This window comes from Clarias gariepinus, chromosome 3 (genome assembly GCF_024256425.1).
Source record: "Clarias gariepinus isolate MV-2021 ecotype Netherlands chromosome 3, CGAR_prim_01v2, whole genome shotgun sequence".
Lineage (NCBI taxonomy): Eukaryota > Metazoa > Chordata > Actinopteri > Siluriformes > Clariidae > Clarias > Clarias gariepinus.
In genome coordinates this window covers 43,036,478-43,050,297 of record NC_071102.1, presented here as the reverse complement: position 1 = coordinate 43,050,297, position 13,820 = coordinate 43,036,478, and the positions used below count along the sequence as shown (strand labels likewise).

General features: G+C 38.8%; 1 pseudogene; it reads right to left on the bottom strand.

The window, feature by feature from the left end:
• Positions 1–13,820, bottom strand: part of LOC128518715 (sialoadhesin-like) — a 197,834-nt pseudogene that overhangs the window by 132,783 nt on the left and 51,231 nt on the right.

Sequence of the window (13,820 nt, the reverse complement as noted above, 5' to 3'; positions counted from 1 at the left end):
TTTATTGCAGTCTAACAAATAGTTAATCTAACAGGTGCCACATGTGAAATGTTGTAAAAAGAAATTATAATCTCTTGTTTTTCTGAGATCACAAGAACAGAGTGGAAATTGTCCTGTAGATTGTAGATAAATCCACACTGTCTGCTTTTAAATTTTCCCCTTTACGTTAGCATACAGGATGGTAATAAAATAATTATAAAATGATCTTGGTAACTGAAATTTGTTTATAAATCAGTTTAAAATGCTATTAGATGTGCTCTCACATCTTCAACACTGTTCCAAAAATGACTGAGTCTTGTATAAATCTGGCAACCCTACACCCCTGTGCCCCCCCATGCCAGACTCTTACAGATGTCAGGGCAGTTAGTATATTGTAGCGCGGCTTTGTAAGAGCCGATTAGGAGTTTAAAGAATATAGTGGAGACTGTCATCGGATATCCTTTTCAGTTGGATTATCACCCCCGGTCTGCTTCACCACTTCACTCTAGATCCAAAATCATGCGACCGGATTATTACCAACACTTCCAGTGAGGCCGATCCAGCTCTCCCACCTCACACTCCATCATTCATAAATAATCCGAACAATCATTCCACTCACTTACACATCATCTGGTTTTATATATTTTGTACATATTATTATTATTAGTAGTAGTCTTTTTTGTTGTTTTTGCATCTCTTTTGTTTAGTTATTGTTAAATACACTTTGGGTTGTTGTTTATGTTGGTTGTGTGTCTTTTCTTGTTCTGAGCGGCTCGCGCTTCACCAGAGTCTAGATTAAAGATCCTGTTTAGTGTAACCAGGTTATTGAATTATCCACCCGTTACAATATAAACAAAAAATCATTCAAGTTCTAAAATTCATGATTTGGGATTAGATTTAATACTTACATTTATATTTTATGTTTATAATTACTTGTATCATTTATATTTAATATTTATATGTAACATTTAAGTTCAATATGTACATTTAAGGTTTTTTGCAGGTAAAATTTGTACTAAAACATAAAACAAATATTCAGGAAAATAGATAAATATCTAACGGTAATGCAATAGTTTCAATTGGTAACAAAAAGAAATAAAAGAGAAAAGAGTATTAAACATTCGTTGCCCTATAAACATAAACCTGCAGTGAGATGATGACAGAGTGAGTGAAGTGTAAAGTGAGTTCTTACAGACAGCAGGAGAGCGAAGATCCTCATGTCCTCTTACAGCACAGGAGTAGCTGCCTGCGTCCCCACTACTGATATACAGATCATTTCTGTTGTGATTAGTAACACGCTGTCCGTTCTTGTACCAGATGTAAGTGGGGTTGTTAGACAGAGTGCAGGTGGTGATACAGCTCAGCCATTTATTCTTATTACTGCTGTCTGATACTGTAACCTTCAGATCTGCAAATAATAAACATGTATTGAGATTGTTTTCAAATATGGAATTTTATATGCCTAAACTTATTTTTTTCATATTATCCTTACCTGTAACAGTCAGAGAGACTCCAGGTTTTCCAATGTATTTGCCTTTAGGATCATCAGTGTAGAATTTAAAACTGTATGTTTGAGCGTCTCTCTCTGTCAGGTTAGTGATTCTCAGACTACAGTTATTCTGGGAGCTCTGTGTGTACTGCACTCGGCCCTGATACTCCTCATCCTCTCTCACATCCACAGGCTCACCACTATAAGCCTGCAATTTAATGAACCACAACACTTTTGTGACTTTTAAACGATCAGGGAAGGTGTAATAACTGTGTACGTCCGCTGTTGAGCCAATCAGAGAGCAGATAGTCTGGGTGGAGTAAGTCACACTCCAGGAGCTCGTCTCACCAAAAACACCTAAAACACAAAATGAGAACAGAAATGTAAATCTACTCATGAATCTCATGAGTTTATTGCAGTCTAACAGATAGCAAGTAAAATGTGAAATGTTGTACAAACAAATTATAATCTATTGTTTTTCTAAGTTTACAAGAAAAAAATAGAAATGTTTCTGTACATTGTAGATAGATTTAATCCTTTGACTTGGCATACAGGATGTTTGTAGACACTGTTTAGATTTTTTTTGTGATTATTTGAGAATTATTTTATTTTATAAACTGATTTAAAAATAAGCCTTAGACCTCAAGATTATGTTCAAAAAATCAGGCGTCACTGTTTTTAAATTGCATAAACCTGGCAACCCTACACCCCTGTGTTTCCCCATATTCAGCAAACTATACCCCAGATAGCACAGGAACGTCGTGGAGACGTCTGCTAAAGAGCGTATCATCTGGTAAACATCGCGTTCATTTTTTTATAGTCGTATTTTGATCGTCTGTAGATCGCCTGTTTGAGCTGTTAAATGATACATCGTCTTTACATCTTTTTTTTTTTTTATCGGATATTTTACTAGAACGTATAGCACGTTTAAAGACGAACACTACATTACTTTGTAGATGTAAATGCAGGTTCATGTTCCTTTTCCCATTTTCTTTCCTATACACTCAAAAAAAGGAAGTTGGCTACCTGTTACATGTACTAAAATGTAATATGTGTTTTGTACATAATAATTTCATGTTTCCAAATAAACATGAATAAATAATGTTGTATTTGCATGAAATTCAACAACTTAACATGTATTAGATTCAATCATGTTGAGATAAACCAAAGAGATCTTGTCACTATGGAAACCGGAAATATCGGAGCAAACATCATGAGAAGACATCGCGAGAAGAGAACACAGTTTGTTGAGAAGACAAACGTTTGGCGGGCGTGTGGAAAAGGTAAGCAGGAATTAATTCCCATATTTCTAAATAGAAACGAAATACTGAACATAAATGTCACTGCTGTTTAGCGATGTTTAGTCGCGTTATTTTGGTTTAAGCTATTTTTTGTATTTTTAATCACACTTAAAATACCGATGGTTATATGCGAGAGTATTTAATTAAAATAATGGAAGGGGAGTGTTTTAATAAAACAATGTCTATCTGACATGAATCAGACCTTTGGCAGATGTATGAACATTTGATTATCATCGTCTAAAGAGCGGATAAGGGACGTTTTAATTCATTTACCTGTAAAAATACGTAGGCTAAGCGTCGTTCTAACATCGGGCACGGACGTCTCGGCGACATCTGCCAGATGAAAAAGATGACATCGCATAGACGTCTCCCTGACGTGTGTGTGCTATCTGGGACTGTATTTAACTGTATCACAATAGTCTCTACTATTAAAAAGGAAATAAAAGAGTATTACACTTTTTACATTTATTGCCCTATAAACAGAAGCTGGCAGTGAGATTACTGATGAAATAATACTGTAACCTTCAGATCTGCAAACAATCAAGAGTTTGGTGTTATATTAAGAGTCAAACATGCTATTGTTATTGTTGTGTTTATTAGTGCTATCAATTAGTTAAAAATTTGTATCTACTTATTGACGCATAGTTTGTGATTAATCACAATTACATTTTTTAAATGTTCAGATTTACTTTATTATAAACATGCAATGTTGGAAGTGAATGACAAACTGGTTAGAGAAACATTATGTAGTTTTTAATCTCAAATGTTAATATTTAATTAATGTAGGAGTTAAAATCACTTGGATGGGACCGGCACTGCATGCAGTGTTTGGGTAGTATGGGGTCTGGCAACCCACTAATGGTGGGGCTCAAAACCGGATCCTCAGATCCAAAATCCAACAACTTAGATCCTCTTGAGCCACCTCTATCACATCTTACATTTTATGTTCTCTTGTAACAATAGTTCCCTTGAAGGTAGCTCGAGCACACAACTTTGGTTTTATCCAAACTTTTATCTAGAAGCTTTTTATAATAAAAACACTGCACACCTGGTGATGTTTCCTCAGTCATCTTATTATTCACATTAAATGTGCCGTTATTATACAGAGCCGGGTAAACAAAATAGTAATGCGTTAAAATGTGTAGATTAATCAAGCGTGTTAAAGCGTTAATCGTGACACCTCTAGTTGTGTGTGTGTGTGTGTGTGTGTGTGTGTGTATTACCTGTAACAGTCAGATGAACTTCAGATGAGGCTGATATCCAGTCACTTCTCTGTCTTTTAAATCTAAACTTATAAACTCCAGAGTCACTCACACTCACATTCCTCACTGTCAGCTCACAGTCAGACGTCACTGTGCTTACAGACACTCGTCCTGAGTATTGTGGATCTGTGCTCAGGTCTTGTGGTTCTCCTTCAGAGCTCTGGACTCGATACCACTCTCTCTGTGTGACACTGGAGTGATCAGGTGTTGTAAATGTACAGGGGATTTTTACTGTAGATCCAGAAACAACACAGAGACTCTGAGAGGAGAGAGTTACACTGTGCTGAGCCTGAACTCCTGACACACACACACACACACACACACACACACACACAAAAAAAGCACAAATTAATATTAAACACATAAAGCAATGACTCATGCACTGGACAGTGAGAGTGTATTCACACTTTTAAACACTGCTGCTGTTCTCAGTCACACACAGCACGAGAGCCAAGAACGTGTGAAAACGCAGAAAAAGTTCATAAACTTCATCCAGGTTTATAGAACAGTACCAATAAACGTACAGTACATAAAGGTGCAGGACATAAATGTATTATTTTCCACATTAATATTAAAATATAATATTTTGATTTATGTATGTTTTAGTAGAATTCACACTTTTAATTTTAAATGCTCAAACACTTCCAAACACACAGACATGTTGAGAGCTTTCCTGAACTGTTACAGTAGTGACACAACAGCACATAAAACCAGTAGAAAGAGCTGAAATATGTGAAAAGTTTACCTGTCAGTAACATGAGGATTGCTGCTACTGTAATATTTCTCCACATTCTGTAAAACACGGTGACATCAGCCTTCAGACAGCTGACACTTGAAGATCCACCAGGTGTAGAGTTTAGACCAAAAATATCCTTATAAATACAAAACAAATCGATCTTACACTTCTAATGAACTTTAACTGCATTAATCAGCCTGTTCCTCCTTCACTCGTACTGCACTTGTAAGCAGTTATGAGCTTCTACACGACACTAGCAGTAGATACAAAAGTAAAGTAGTGCATTTAGCACTGTGTTATCACACCTCTCTATTTCAGCTTGGTCTCCTCCTTTTCTTTACATTAGAACAGACATACAGACGTGTGATTAACGCCTCTTTCTTACTCCGTCCTCATCTCTATAGGCGTCTCTATAGAGCTCTTGCAGTCACGTGATTGAAAATCGAAACATCCGCCATTTTGTTGAGCAGTCGTGTCTGCCACAGATAACACCTCCAAACTAGATAATGATGAATCACTGAATAATTTTTTATTTAAAGTTTCAATGTTTGGTGTTTGTTGAGCTGCCAGTGATCCAGAACACCTCGGCCCTCTGGACTTGCCTGACTCATCCTGTTGCCCCGCTTCGGGTTGGAGATCTCATTGCATTGAGGTATAGTGTGGTCTGCTTGGGATGCAAGTGGTGACTGGGGACGGTTCCACTTTACCATAAAGATGGTCCTTGCTATACATCTTCTATAAATAGTTGTTTAATCTGGGAAACTGGGTCGAGTATTGTTTGTATTTACTGTCACCCTGTGGGCATTTAGTTTAAGTTGTATTTTAATTTATATTTGAATTTAAGTTCTGTCCTGTGTTTATAGGAAGGCTCTAGTTTTGTTTATGTTTTGGGTTCGTTGTGTTTCAGTGTGTGTGGAGCTGATTCGGTATCGTGAAATGTTAAGTGTTAAAGTTTATGTAAGTATTATTGGTTGTGTCCCCCTGTTGAGATATCACCGTGTGTTTAGCTAAGTGCATGTTTAGCTAGAGTGCATGTCCCTGGTCTCTCTGTGTCTCTAGTCTTGTCTTGTCCCATTTTAGCTCCATGCTTAGGTTTCGAGACTCGCTCATGGCCTCTTGTCCCGCTCTTCGCCATAGAGCATGTGTCATGTGTGTAAAGCCATAGAGCCTGTGTTTCAGCAGAGAGCCTGTGTTTCGCCCCATATGCTTTATGTTATCGTTTGTTGTTTGTCTCCGTTTTGGTTTCTTTATTGTTCATGTTTTTTTATTAAAAGCCTCTTTTTGTTTAAAACACCCCTCTGTGCCTATGCCTGTCCTGTGTGCCCACTACAACAACAGCCTATACCACCCGATCGTGACAGCTTGGTGATGTTGATGTGTGAGCTGGTCACTCCTGTTGCTTCCTGCAATAAATTGTGTGTATGTATGGTTCACATTGGGGTGATTTTTACTGTAGATATTTACTGTCCCGTTTAATCCACAAATTTAGCAGAAAGCCTGAGTGGGTAATTCATTTAAGTGGATTCGGGTAATTTAATTACATTGTGAAAAAAAAATCATGATCTTGATTTATACATACTGTACATGCGATCTCATTTCTGAATGACATTGATTCACCTGTGTGTGTTTCCCTGCATTCAGATCACGCAGCATTCATGAGTTCACTTATTATCTTGAAGACAATCCCGGATTCCTGTATCAGTCAAGGTCACTGATTTCACTCAAACAGTGTAACACGAAACACCAAAAAATTAAATGTTGAATTTTTCACGAGAAAAGATTGGAAACATAATCGCTACATCCAAACTTGTGTTGAATTGAGATGAACCTTACTTATGGCCACCGCGCGTAATCGCGCAGGTGGGATAGGGGTGTTACATTTTCTTTGGTTGTTGCGTTTATCAATGTTTTTTTGTTAGAAGAAAAAAAAATAGAGCATTGTGTGAAAATTGTGATCTCACATTTTTTTCAAGGCTTCTGCAGCCCTAATAGTGAAATTCTATGTGGTACTTATAAGTTAAATTTATTTATTGAATTATTGTATCATATAGTTGTCCCGGTGAAAATAGGTGTTCTGTATGGACCCAAATTCACACCTCTTGCCTACTCGGTGAACGTACCTGGGTGCTCTGGTTAAACCATTATTATTAGCATTATAATTTGATGTCCTTGGGTACAATTCCCCAGGTGGTGTAATAAGCTATTTTTTTTAAAGAGGGGTCGTTGGAGTTAATACTTTTAGTATAAGCCCCTTTATCTTGCAACGTATACATTTGTGAAATTTATTGGAAAAAATTAATGTTTAACATACCATAAACACATACCATAACCATAAACATACCAAAGAATTCCGAAACTGGCTGCACTCACGATGAGCCCAGCAGTGTTGCTGATTTAAACCAAGTAAATGTTAAGTCAAAGATTAAGGTAAAGCATTGAAGACCACAATGGCTATGTTTACACAGTCAGGTAAATGTGGCCCAATTCCGATTTTTTGCTCATATGTGACACATATCGGATATGTTCTATGTCCGTGTAAACAGGGAAAAAAACGCATGCATTCCGATATTTCGAGATGGGTTTCAGGCCTCGTTCATATGTGGAAATAAATCAGATATAAATCAGATATGTGCTAATGTGATTGTCGTGTAAACAGACAGATCGGATTTCCTGAGTCAGTGTATTCTGTACGGCATTAAAACTGTGACTTCCTCGCGGTTTAATGACGTAATGTTATTCTCCAGTGGAAGCGCGTGTGGAATTATAACATCGCAGGTGACATGGAAAAGGAAAAGCACCCAGCCCCCTCTTTTTTAATGCTTATTTGGGCTAAATAACATTAAGAAATCAGTATTTGGTGAATGAATCATATGCGCAAGCTGCAATTATGTCTTTTTTTTTCCTCCTTCTCCGTTTTACAACCATGGTGACGTTTCGTGAACTTTGCATGCTGTATATCGCAGAGCGTTAAGCATATTTCACCTTTGTCTATCTTGGCTAGTGTGTAGCGCAAGAACCTCCCTTTAAGTATGCGCGATGTTTCAGATGGTATGGCAAGTGTAAACACAAATACAAACAAAGGCTGAAACAGGAAGTTCCGGTTCAGAGGGAGGTCGCGCGCTGGACGGACCAATCGGTGGCCGCGTTACAAGACGCACTCGATGACGCAGACTGGGACATGTTCAGAAACAGCTCCGATGATGACGTTAGTGTTTTTACGGAAGCGGTTGTGGGATTCATCGGGAAACTAGCGGATGATACCGTGGAAAAAAAGACTATTAAAACGTTTCCCAACCATAAGCCGTGGGTGAATAAAACCATCCGCGACGCTCTGAGATCTCGCACCGCTGCCTACAACACGGGACTCGCGTCGGGGGACATGAAACCATATAAGGCTGCATCATACAACGTCCGGAAGGCGGTGAAAGAGGCGAAGCAGTGCTACGGGAGGAAACTAGAGTCACAGCTCCAACAGAGTGACTCTAGGAGCCTGTGGCAGGGATTAAGGACAATTACGGACTATAAAGCACCAACAACCAGTATGACAAACGTGGACATGACTCTGGCAGACGAGCTGAACACTTTCTATGCTCGCTTCGAGGCTGCAGCTAAAGACGCTAGCGATGCTAATGCTAGCGGCGCTAATGGCTACAGACAGGAAGTCACTGCCAGCACCAGAAGCGCGTTCATCATCACCGAGCATGACGTGAGGAGAGCCTTCAAGAGAGTGAACACCAGGAAAGCAGCAGGACCAGACGGCATCCCAGGCCGTATTCTCAGAGCCTGTGCAGACCAGCTAGCACCTGTGTTCACTGAGATATTCAACATCTCTTTATCTCAGTCGGTGATCCCCACATGCTTTAAAGAGTCCATTATTGTTCCTGTCCCAAAGAAACCACATCCTGCTTCTCTCAATGACTATCGCCCTGTAGCCCTTACCTCAGTAGTGGTGAAGTGCTTTGAACGCCTGGTCAGAGACTTCATCATTTCTTCACTACCAGACACACTGGACCCACTACAGTTTGCATACCGTCCAAACCGTTCCACGGACGATGCAATCTCACATCTCCTCCATACATCTCTCACTCACCTGGACACTCGGAGGGGGAATTATGTGAAAATGCTCTTCATCGACTACAGCTCTGCATTCAATACCATAATTCCCTCCACACTCACCACCAAGCTGGAGCACCTGGGACTCAGCTCATCCATGTGTCAGTGGATCTCCAATTTTCTGACTGGCAGACCACAGGCAGTAAGGATGGGCGGGCATGTCTCAGCCTCCATCACTCTCAGTACTGGAGCCCCCCAGGGTTGTGTTCTGAGCCCCCTGCTGTACTCTCTGTACACCTATGACTGCGTGGCCACTACCAACTCCACCACCGTCATCAAGTTTGCTGACGACACTGTCGTGGTGGGCCTGATCACCAACAACGATGAGACGGCCTACCTGTAGGAGGTTGGAAATCTGGAGAACTGGTGCCAGAGAAACAATCTCCTCCTGAACGTCAGCAAGACAAAGGAGCTGGTAGTTGACTTCAATACAAAGCAGGTGAGGAACTACCAGACCCCCATCATCAACAGGAGCCCAGTGGAGAAAGTGGACAGCTTCAGATACCTCACGCAGGACCTGGCATGGTCCTGTCACATCAACACCGTGGTAAAAAAGGCCCGGCAGCGTCTCTACCACCTCAGACGCTTGAGAGACTTTAGATTTCCCTCCAAGGTGCTCGGGAATTTCTACTCCTGCACCATAGAGAGCATCCTGACGGGAAACATCACGACCTGGTTCGGGAAAAGCACCATGCAGGACAAACGAGCTCTACAGAGGGTGGTGCGATCAGCTGAGCGCATCATCCGCACCGAGCTCCCTGACCTGCACTCAATCTACACCAAGCGGTGCTGGACCAAGGCCAGGAAGGTCGTGAAGGACCTCAGCCACCCCAACAATGGACTGTTCACTCTGTTGCGGTCTGGGAAGCGATTCCGCTCCCTAAGGGCCAACACAGAGAGACTGATGAGGAGCTTCTTCCCGCAGGCGATAAGGTCTCTCAACCACACCACTATGCAGAATTAACACAATATTTTCACAATTTTCACAGTCAATCAATCAATCTTTATACATCCATGGACACTATGGACAACTCCACGCACTACATCTTTATGTTTACATTCTGGACCATTGCACAAAGACACTTTAATAACCTTTGCACAAAGTCACTTTTTCTATGCATATTTGCACACCATTATATTTCTATTTGTACAGTACATTTCTATTTTCAGTTTCTATTTTTAGTTCTATTTTTCCTAGTTCAATTTTATTTATTTATTTTTATATCGTATTTCTTTTATTCATATTTATTACTTATTATAAGCTTTAATTCTCTTTTTAAGGTCACTGGCAGTCGTGTAAGCATTTCACTACATTTCGTACTGTGTATGTGACAAATAAAATTTGAATTTGAAATTTGTATCGGAGTCATAGTTGAAAGAATGTGTAAACAGACGGTCAAAAAAATCAGATATAGGCAACAATTCAGAAGTAGGCATCGAGACCTGCAGTGTAAACGTAGCCAATGTTGATGTGGTTTATCAGCCATTTACAAGAAAATACTGATGCACTAACATTTAATGGGTCACAGGTGTGTGTAAGTGTAGATGGAGAGGTCGTCTGTAAGAGGTGCCTGAGTGGGCTTTAACACAAAAATATCCACACACTGACAGGTCGAATGAAACCCTTAAAAACACAATGCAGTTTGCACCCTGTCTACAATAGTCAGCACTGGTGGATGTAATTGATTAGATTTAAAATTTTCAGTCACATTGTTTAAAAATAAACTTTTATTGTATAAAATTTTATTCTTTTGACTATGTAAAGCTGCTTTGCGGCAATGAAAATTGCTAAAAGCGCTATACAAATAAAATTGAATTGAATTGAAAAATTGTGTGTTGTGTAAAATTGCAGTCACACTTAACACGTTTGTTAAAAAATTAACTTTTTATCTTGCCTTTCCTTTTTTCCTACACCATGTTCTCACAGCACCTTTAATTCCTAATTTTATAACATTTTTACAGAGTTTTTATCTTTAATTTATATCCTAAATCACATGGAGTTTGCATGTTCTCCCTGTGCTTGGTGGGTTTCCTCCGGGTACTACGGTTTCCTCCCACAGTCCAAAGACTTGCAGATTAGGTTAATTGGTGTTCCCAAATTGCCCATAGTGTGTAAATGAGCGTGTAAGTGTGTGTATGTGTGCGTGCCCTGCTATGGATTGGCACCCTGTCCAGGGTGTATCCCGCCTCGTGCCCTAAGTCTACTGGGATAGGCTCCAGGTCCCTGCGACCCTGAATACTGGGTAAAGCGGTATAGACAGTGAGTGAGTATATCCTAAATCAGTTGCATTCAGTCCTTGTTCTTTTGACTTGGATAAATAAACTCCTCTTGCTGTGACGTCCCTGTAACTATCTAAATGAATAGCATGCACGATTTCTTTAATTGGCTTATACAGTTTTTTCATCCACATTTCAGCTCAAGGTTGGATTTGTTATGGCTGTTTTTTCCCCAGTTAAAAGCATATCTTGGTTTTTCATTCTTATATATCATACGGTATGTCTTAATGGCGGAGTGGCAAACACACACACACACACACACACATACACACACACACACACTGCTTCTGTTAAATGAGGCCTGACATACTTCATTAGGTTTTATTTCTTGTATTAGGCTCCTTCTGATGTTTATCTGTGCCTCTGGAGTTTAAAGGTTAAATAAAACTTCTCTCATAAATATTTTTTTAAAATTATTTTGCTCAGTACATCTACTTAATTGTATTAAAATACTTAATATTACATTTCAAATAATCAGGATTGGTCCTACAGTATGTTGTGTAACAAGGACTGTACTGCTGTTTAAAGATGCTCTTTAATATAAAATAAAAAATAATTATGAAAAAAAGCTTTTGAGAGAGTTAAAAAAATATTTTTAACGCTCTACTGTAATATGTCAGACACAGTAAAATTCATGTTGATTGAGGTTAGAATTTCTGGCTTTATTATTAACCATCATTAACTACAGCTTTACACACACACACACACACACACACGTGATCGGACAACAGCAAACAAACTCGTAAAATGTTTACACAAAATACAGAAAGATAAAAAATGAAGTAACAAGAAACTTAACCAACAGATCAGAACTGACTGAATTAATCAGTGATTATTTCCCCATGAACAACGTGATCAAGTGAGTGAAAAGATGATGATTAGAAAATGATGGAGGGATGAGTATAGATTAAAATATAAAGGATTATTCTAGATCACTATACACAGGATATACATTATGTACGTGTTTATAATAAATCAAATGTTACAGAAGACGACTGAGACACAAAAGGAGCTGCTCAAATAACAACTGAATGATTGTAAGAGCCATATTTCATTTTATGATCCTGTTGTCGTGTTTAATTAATATTTAGTAGTTAAGCATTCACTTATAATCCTTAGTTGTTGTGTGTGACGTCATTCCACAATTGCGTAGTTGCATGATTATTACTCACGGTACAAGTTGTTAAGATGCAGAAGTTTTGGACAACACAAGCTTTTGACCGTAATCTAACACAGCCATTACTGGAAATACTTTTCATCAAGATACAGCAAATAAGTTGTTGTAATCATAGTGGATATTTGCAAGAAAACTGTAAGAAGTGTTGAACCTTTGATGTTAAAAATAAACGAAGGAACCAAAGGAATTCATGGACGTCCGAGTTGTGAGTAAACGAGTTCAATAAGAAAGATACACGTCAGAACTTGTGGAATAACATGCCCATACAATTATATTTATTGAAGACAGAAATGAGTCCTTTGTGACGTCTTCATGCTGTTTAACTCTATTCCTAAAACTCTCACCCTGAGCATCTTTCCTGTGCTGTTCGTGATGCTAAAGGTGAAGTCACTAACCAAACTCAACTGTTATTATTCTCCAGTTCTTTAGTACTTCTGAGTTTAGCCACACCCTGAAACACACACACACATCACATTATACTCTCTTTTGACACACTCACTGTCTATTCACTTGTTATCAAAGGACAAGGTTACAGGTTTTGAATATCTGTATGTGTCACTCGTTAAAAATGCACTAAAATCTTTTAATAAACATTGTTATACATTTTAAAGTATTTTATCCAGGAATGATAATCAAAAAAAAGAACTACAGATACAAAACAAATCCATAACATCAGGATCAGTCTAAGCTACAAGTATAAGGCTGGAAATTGAATCTGATATGCAAGATAAAATAATTAATACTGCCTCCTATACCTACACCACTGCGTAGGAGAAACGTAATCTTGTAATAAAAAAAAAAAAAATCATAGCTAGTCTTAGGAAACTGCACCATCTAGTGTCAGCCTCAGTAAATACATTTATTGATGTCAGTCTGGTGAAGCAGGTGTACACACTTACCATCAGTGTGTCATAATCAGAGGACATGGCTGCAGGGTTCAGGGTTGTGTAAGTGTCACTGGCAGAGCTTTTAACATTCTAATGGGGAAATAAGAGTTTAAAGAACTGAATGTGTTACCTACATTTTATATTCAAAAAACATACATACACACACACACACACACACACACACACACACACACAGGACAGTATTCATACAGTACCTGCAGTGTGTCATAATCTGGAGACACAGTCATGAGGTTCAGTGTTGTGTATGTGTCATCTCCAGGTGTTGGAACGCTCTGAGAGAAATAAGGAGAAAATGACTTTACTGTTTATTCAACAACTTTATACAAACTTTATGTAGGGAAAGTCATGCCTTTCACCCACACTCACCTGTCCACTCTCACCATTAGCTGAATTCAACCTCCTTTTCCTGAAAAGCAGGAAGCACATGTTTGTTATTTTAATGAGTATTTAATTGTAAATCATGTTTCAAACATACTTAGTGTGTTTATGTTTACATACCACATCCACAGAGCTCCTGGGATGAGTGTTAATGCCAGGAAGACACCCAGTCCCACCATGATGAGCTTTAACACTGTGTT